General features: G+C 26.7%; 1 pseudogene; it reads right to left on the bottom strand.

Annotated features, from left to right (window-relative positions):
- Positions 1–740: 740 nt before the first annotated feature.
- On the bottom strand, positions 741–2,389 carry LOC111274320 (putative pectinesterase 63; annotated as a pseudogene).
- Between the last annotated feature and the right edge of the window lie 6,793 nt (positions 2,390–9,182).

Below are 9,182 nucleotides of genomic sequence, written 5' to 3'. Positions count from 1 at the left end.
AGTATTCAAGAACATTATTATCCCAGAACCACCTAATTTTCAACCTCCTCATGGTTATCTATTTCTACATGGTTATTATCCACCACAAATGTATCTTCCATCTCTAATGTATCATCTACCACAAATGTATCCCCCACCACAAATGTATCATTCTCTAATATATCCTCCATCTCAAATGTATAAAGAACAAATGCCACATTTGACCCTCAAAGGGAAGATAGAGAATTTGATCATCCTCATCATTCTACCATGTGGTAAATTTTGAAGTATATCTCAACAATTGTAGTTGATGGAATTTAAAATCATTATATTTTTAAGTTTGTAATATTATTAAATATAGATGCTTGGCACTTAACATATTATATTTTATTAATATTTGATTTGTTTAGAGTTAATATTAAATATGAACTTGGCTTAAATAAAGATTTGCTACTAAACCGAATATGAATGCTTTATTATAATTTAAATAAAATTATGAACAATTTTTTTTAAGAAAACAGAAAACGTTAAGTGTTGTAAATTATTTTAAAAATCATAAAAATAAGAGTTTTTAGATTATAAATATAAATATAATTTTTATATTTAATAATACATTATGTAAAATTAAATAAAATTCATGATAATAATGATTACAATGACAATAATGATTTCCATTATATATGAAAAAGCGATTAACATAATATAACAAAAAATGTGACCACTATTGTAATTTAAATCCCTGATTAACAGGCAATTGATATTTATAGCTTCGGAGGAGGAAGAAACCATTTGGTGCCACCAACATAATCAAGAACCAGGAAAGGTTTGGCTTCTGCCTCAGTTAGCTGCTTGGTGAATGGCGCTCGCCCACCGGGAGCTGCACCTTGTCCCGTGCACTTGAATTCTCCATAGAAAACAGTTCTGTAAAATAAGCCAAAATAACGATTCTTAGCTTATTTTAGTGTACCAAAAATATACAGGATTTGAAAATTATGAAGATTAATTTAGATTACTTGGCTCGCTCTGGTTTAAAATTAAAAGACCATCCAGCAGGATGGACGACACTGCTCATGTCAGTATAGGCAAACACAACTTTAGGACTGGTCTTCCAGGCCCTGCCCAGATATGTGCCGTTTCCTGTTCCAGTAACGCTGCAATGTACAAAGGAATAACCAGTGTTCTCCGATGCACTTTCCCTCGCTTGTGCTGTAATTACTGTAAGTCCCGTATCCCCCTCCACGTATAATTCCGTGCCCTGCATCCAAGTTTTCATCCAAAACTTTCCAGTCAAAATATGGTATCATATTTTATATTAGCAGGTAAATTTTGCATGTGTTGATCTTCCATACCAGATACAAAGATTTTCCGCTTCCAAAAATGAAATCAACAGTGCCTCGAATGTGGCAATCCTTGAAAAAATGGTTGCCCCTGTCATCACACAAAGTATCCTGGAAACCAATGAGCTTGCAGTTATAGAAAGCCGCCTTGTCCCCGGAGATTCTCAGGGAAACCGCTTGTGCTCCCACCATTTACCCGTCTGGCCTCGGAGCAGTATTCTATATGCCAAGAAATATATATATATATATATATATAATAAATTAAGAAAACTTCATCACAAGATAAAAAATAAACCATATATGCAATGAGAGATGTTTAACGTTTACCAGTATAACGATATTTGCAGCCACAAAGTAATCAGACTCAACAATAAGTGTGGCGCTGTCTAAGGTTCCATACTGCCTTACCGTACCGTCAAATGTCAAATTTGGCATGTTTTTGGGATCACCGTAAAATGTAATGAATGGCTTAGTTCGCTCAATTGTGATTTTCTCGCGATAAGATCCAGCTCCAATAGATATAATCACACGTTTGGTGTTCCCAGATGGAACGCTCGCAATGGCTTTGGTTATGGTGTCGAAATCTCCACTGCCATCTTTTCTCTCCTTTATGACATGAGGTTCAGCCTCAGCTTGAACAAGGGCTGGGTCTAGGGTGCCAGCCCTCGCTGAGGCAGGCTTGATGTTGGCGTTAAACCAAGCATTCACTTGGGATTTATCAGCTGGTATCTGTGGTGAATTCTGCGAGAGAACAACTGTTGCAAGGAGAATAATGGTGCAGATTGCTGCACGAACTTCAATGTTTACGATTCTTTTTCCTGTCATTTTTGAATGTTGTTTAAGTTTGTGGTTGAGTTTTGGGACCTGAAAGCGCACCAATTTATAAGGCAATTGGTCCCGAAGAGAATGTAAATATGACATTTGGAGGGTTCCTCGCTTTGCCATTCTTTTGTGGTTTCTGCTTAAAGGTTGATACCAAATGCAAACCCACCCTTTCCGTTAAAGTCATTAATGAGTTTGCTAACTTAATAGAGATTATTTGTTGAATTTCAATAGTAATTTTTTTCATGGTGCGAAATGATATCAAAAGATTTTAGGCACAATGGTAAAAAAAACCTACAGTAAGTAATTGTGAATTTTTTAGAGTTAAAATTCTATGAGTACGTACTATCAATAAAATTACATATTTATACTCTCTAATCACATATTATCACATCAAATTTTTTAATTGTTAAAATAAAATTTATCACACTTAATCCCTTACATATTTGTATATTTTATGTTAAATATTTATAAAATATAAAAATTATGTCATGATTCGTATTGATACATCTAACATAAAATATATATTTTTTGTTTTTGTTAAATTTATATATAATTTTTATTAAAATTTTAAATTATTTCTATTTCATATTTTTTTCATATTGTTTTTTTTTATCATATTATTTGTTTTATTTAAAATTATTATGTCTAATATTAAACTTTTCAACTAGAGTTTGAATATACTAAACTGTAAAAAAGAGTGGCAAATTTTAGATACGGGAGAAAAGGCTAGCGAGTATGAAGCAATTTATTTTAAAGGTATAAAAAAAAAATTATGTGACCTTTGAGGGTGTAAGAGCCTAGTTTTATAAACAACCATTTAGAAAAATATTTACTCTTTATAATTAATAATTAATTCACAATTTACTCATTTAAATTATTAATTCAGTAATTCAAAAAAGATATATAAAAAATTTGTCTTATATATGAACACAAAAATTTTAAGTTAAAACATACAACACAAAGATATTATTTGTTTAACAAGACGTTAACTACCAAGTACAAAGTATCATAAAGTACAAATCTATGGACTTATTATTAGATATAACTTAAAAATCATCATAAATTTTTTTGTTTAGATGTTATTAGTCATTTGACTAAGTTTATCTTATTATTAAAAAAAAGTATCAAGTTTGACTCAGATATTTTTAAAAAGTAGATTTTAGTTTACGAAATCAAGTCAGATCAGAAATACAGTTACATATGAAAAAAGTTATAGTATCCTCATAACGCTAATCAAAGTATGATATCAATTCTTTCGTGTTATCTTTTAAGCCTTAAAAAATTTTACTATATAATTAATTATTAAGAATTGTTCTTAATTACTACAACACTTTGGCAGAAAATTAATAAAATTCTCACATTTCAAGAGTATATAAGGAAACTTCTTTTTCTCTTGCACAGATTATGTCATCGAATTATTTAACATTTATTTTTTAAAAAATTAAATTTCAAGAAAAAATTGGTGTTTCAAATTTTTTTAAAAATTTCTTTATTATTTTATTTTAGAAAAAAATAATGCTTTATTTAAGGAAAATTGATTTTTTCCACTTTTTCCTTAAATATTTTTGAAATATTCTTTATTTTGAGAAAATTAATAATTCAACTTTTCTTCAAATTTTTTTTTGAAATTTTTTTTGTTTAAAGAAAATTTATACTTTTTCTTTTTCTTATACATTTTTTGAAATATTTTTTATTTAAGAAAAATTGATACTTCAACTTTTTCTCAAAACATTTTTGGAAGTTTTTTATTTAAAAAAATTAATACTTCAACTTTTCCTCAAAATATTTTTTGAAATATTATTTGTTTTAAAATTAATACTTCAACTTTTTCTAAAAAAGTTTTTGAAATTATTTTTAGCTAAAAAATGCTTTTTCAAATTTTGAAGTTATTCTTTTTTGTTTTGCAAACCTTGACTTCTTGTTTTTCAGCTTTATCCTTTCATTGATTCTTCTCTTCTTGAAGCTAATAGATCTCTTGCTTCAGCTTATTTTTTTTAACCTCAAACTCCCTTTTCGCAAGCTCTAATTCTAATGGTATTTCTTCAAGCTTTTCACATATTGGTTGTTAAAAGTTTTCAAGAGTCAATACAACTTCTTTTCCTCGTTTTGCTTTCCAAACTAAGTACTCATGAGTGGCCTTATCAATGAAAGATACAAGACTCACCATTTGAGGACTTTTCCATGCTTTAATCACATCATTCATCTTTTGAAATGCCTTTGGCTCGTTATAAGAAAAATTTGACTAACAAAATTTATGTCAAATTGCTCTGCCCTCAACTGTCTTGTCAGGAGGAATGGTGTATAACTTATTGCTCCTTATATGCCTAAAAATGGAACTGTAATATCCTCTCTACACTATTATAACATCGGCTCCCGATTCATCCATGAGACTAATCATTTTACATCGATGCTCATAAGCCTTTGGAAGAAAGTCATCAGCTTTTTCTTAGACTTCTGTTCTGGCCACTTATTTTCACAAAATTCTTTAATTGTAGCTCGATTACGGAAGTAAAGCTTCAAGAATGCAATTTTCTTACACACACAATGACTTTTCATCCATAAATACAATAGTAGTGCACAGCCTATGAAACGCCCTCCATTCTGATGACAATAACTCAACAATCTAACAGTCTCTACCAATATTACCGGTGAGGGTTTGTAGCCATTTACCACACCTTTGAAGAAGTTAATCACTGCTATCTCAATGTAACCTAAAATCTTTGGGAAAATCACCATTTCATATATGACTAAGGAAAACACATCTAACCCTTGCTCATTATTGGACCGTTGCACAAGAAAATCATGAACGAACTTTTAAAGCAAGTAGATATGCCCTTGTTTTCTCTTTGTTTGTGAATCTACAATCTCTTTGTTTATATACAAGAGACTAGCCAAATTCTTGTGAAATTTAACTTGTGTTTCTTGACATATATTTTGTTTAGAGCCATGAGATGCAGACCTAACAAAGTCGAATATTCTTCAATGGTTAGTATCATATTAACTTCATTAAAGATAAAACACTTGTATAAAAGATCCCAAAATTGAACTGCAGCTTTGATTAATTGATTCTCAACTTTCACCATAAGAAGGTTTGCTATGTGTCCATGTCTCTAGCAAAAATCTTCTTATCTTAATAGGCTCATCTTCTTTCACACATCAGTTAAGTCTTCTAGATTATTTTGTTTAAGGAGGAGATATATCTTTTTAGACAAGGTAAAAGCATGATCAACTGGTAGACAATCCCCTTCCTTTTACTGGATCATTTTTGACTAAACCTTTACTTCATTTGGTGACTAATAGGGAGCTAAGATAGATGGAGAACAAACTAGTCATCATGTGGACTTCATGAAAAACTCTTTATTGAAGACTATCTTTTCAGGCAAATATTCCTTATGCAACTTAATGATATGAGTATGAATCATGCAAAATTTAACAAACAAAACATAAGATTAGTTAGTACACTGAATAAGAGAAAAATAAATAAATAAATAAATTTAAGCATCATACATAATAAAAGAGTGAACCTTAAACTTCTAGTCAATTCAAAAGGAAAGTATATGGCTCTACATATAGGTTAAGTCTTTCTAAGGTTTAATATATATGGTTTAAGGTTAAAAATCTAAAGGTTACCAAATTATTTCTTATATCATTGTCTATTACAGACTAGTAAAGTGCCACAATTCTCACACATTACAAGCTATAAATGAAAAGAGTTCAATTTGAGTTAAAGTATTTCACTAGCCAATACAGAGGCATTAAAACCTCACAAAAGCTTACCTTACTCCCTCATAGAGGGGTGTAGCTCCGGTATAAAGCTTATGTAATGCACATGCATATGAATAACATTATAAGCAAAATAAATAAAAGAAGTGAATAAATAAAAATCTTTAAAAAAATTTAATTTTATTAGGCTTTTAGATAACACAAATTTATTTGTTGGCCTGATTCTCGACTTATCCTCAGTGGAGTCGCCAAACTGTCATAACATACAAATTCATAGACCTGTTGCTAGACATAACTTATGAGTCGCCATTAATCTTTTTTGTTTAAGTGTGATTGACCACCTAGCTGAATTCATCCCATTTTGAAAAGAAATCTTAAACTTGACTCGGGTATCTTTAAAAAATAAATTCTAGCTTACAAAAACAAGCCAAGTCTAAAAGTATAATTATGTATAAGAAATGTTATAGCACCCTTATAACGTCTATCTAAAGATGGTCCCAGCTTTTTCGTGTTATCTATTAAGCCTTAAAAAATTTTACCATTTAATTTATTATTGAGAATTGTTCTTAATTGACTCTAATATTTTAGCAAAAAATTAATATAATTCCTCACCTCAAGAACATACAAGAAAATTACTATTTTTCTTGTAAAGGCTTCGTCGTTGGATCATTTAACATTTATTTTTAAAAAAATTAAATTCTAAGAAAAAATTGATACTTCAACTTTTTCCTAAAATTTTCTTTTTTATTTTATTTTAGAAAAAAATTAATATTTTATTTAAGAAAAAATTGATACTCTCAACTTTTTTCTCAAACATTTTTTTAAATTATTTTTTTATTTAAGAAAAATTGATATTTCAACTTTTTCTCATGCATTTTTTGAAATATTTCAACTCATGTAGATAACAATATGCCAATAATATACAAAATAAATATATCAAACATTTAACATGGATAATGATAAGTATAAAATTAATAAAATTACTTTTATAAAACAATTATTATTATTAAAATTGATACTACTTTAGTTAATTATTTAATTATATAATTCATTATTTATTTATTTGTTTATTATCATATATATTAATTATAATTATATATTCAATATTAAACCACATTATAAAACCAAAAAGAAATTTAATTTTCTTTTTAATTTTGTATTTTTTCTTTCTTATTTTCTTTTTAATTACCAAATCATGAATTGGTCCATCAAACCCAATTAATGTTTCAAGGTAAAGATATTTTTAATATTTACATATCGACCAAAACAATAAAATTTGTCAAAATCAACCAAAATTATCTGAAGCTTATTAAATCAATTGATATTATCTAGTATTAAAATTGATAAAAAAAATTACTCCCTTTATATTGGATATTGTCAAAATCATTATATATCGACTGATGCTGTGCTTAATTAAGTTATTCAATTATTATTTTTATTAATTAAACCTCTAAAGTACTATTTTTGTTTTAAATAATCCTTTAAAATGCTATTTTTAATTAAACCTTTATTTTATGTAAAAACAACTAAAATTTGTTAGTATTTTTTATTAAGTCAGCATAGATGATCGTTATCTCTATCATGTTAATAAACAAAAAGCTAGCATTTGAATGCCCATGGAAGAAACATTAATTCTTGAGCCTAAATTCATGAAATTAGGTCTTCTAGCTACCAAAACTTATTCCAAGCTTTATTTTATTTTGATTTCTTATTTCCTTAATTATCATATTTAATTTATCATCTTTTGCTATTTTGAAAATATTTTCAATCCTTTGTAAGCCTGTGCTATATGTCATGTAAGAGTCAACTTAGAATAAATTTTCACATTTTGTCATGTAAACATTGATTTTACAAAGATAATAATGTAACCACACATTTTGAATTGGAAAAAGTAATGAATTTTATTGGTTTTTATAAAAAAAAGTTTAATTAAATAAAAATAATATTTTAAAGGTTTAAGGGAAATATTTCAACTAAAATGGTCTCACCAAAAATTTTGTTAATTAATGCTATAACTTTAGAGGTGTTCATTCGATTAACTCAATTAATTTCAAATTAAATTATCCAAAATCTAATTAATCAAATTATATTATTTTATTTTTATTAATCAAAATGAATTTATTACTTTTAAAAATCTAATCGACCGAATATAATTCAATTAATTTTTGAATTAATCAAATAACAAAATATATTTAAATTAAATTATATTTTAAATTTATAATTTTTTATATTTGAAATATATTAAATAAAATAATCTAATAAAATATTCAAATACCAAAGTATGAAGTTGAGAAATCTAACAACTTGTAAAATAAAATTGTCAATTTACTATATTTTTGCTTTTATATTTGAATTTCTTATATTTTGATTAAAACTTTGGGTTAATTGATTTTTGAATTTAAGTAATCGAAAATTGAAATTTCTTTAAATTATTTTTAATAACTAATCAAAATTAATTGATGACCAGTCGATTAATTAAATTAAATCAATTTGATTGATTAATTCTATTAATACTGAAATATGATTACTCCTACATTAGGGGTGATTACAGTTCATTCGGTTCCTTTTTTTGGATAATACATAGAATTATAAATTTTAAAATCTAAATCGAATTTTCATAGAATCAAATATGAACAAAGTTTTACCAATTTGATTCTGTTCATTGATTTAAAAAATTTATTTTTTATATATTATTTTAATATTATTTTTAATGTATTTAAATCGATTTAGGTATAAAATAATTATTTTTATTTTATAAAAATTTAAGATATATATAAAAACTAATAAAAATATATAATTCGATTCGATTTGATTTTTTTTAGTTTTTTACTTTTTGATCTAAAATCTGATCTGAACCTAATATATACGTTTAATATCAAACATACTCTAAACCAAATAAAAAATTCATTTTGAATTGAATCAAACACTATAATTTTAAATTAATTTTTAATTTTTTCAATTTTTTTTCTCCTTTAACCTACATAACCTTAATGTTCAATGGATATTAACTCAATATTCCAAGTGACTATCTTATGTGCAAACAAAAGAAGTAAACGTCTTTTTAATAAAAAAAAAAATACAATTAACTTACAACAAAGTTAATTGTGTTTTTTTTCTAAAAGGTTGTGCATGATAATTCATTTTAAATAGTATCTTATTTTTGAAAAATATGATTCCTAAATCCTGAACCAATGCACCCAAGACAATTTCATAAGTTTGTATAGCGTGGTATCAAATGTGCATAAATTTACAATATATATATATATATATATATGTACAATGAGTGTATCAATAAATGTAAGGTTTTGAATATTTAGT

This window comes from Durio zibethinus, chromosome 26 (genome assembly GCF_047325235.1).
Source record: "Durio zibethinus cultivar Kanyao isolate XHJ-2024 chromosome 26, ASM4732523v1, whole genome shotgun sequence".
NCBI lineage: Eukaryota > Viridiplantae > Streptophyta > Magnoliopsida > Malvales > Malvaceae > Durio > Durio zibethinus.
The sequence above is the reverse complement of the archived record's forward strand: the minus strand, read 5'-3'. Positions and strand labels throughout refer to the sequence as shown.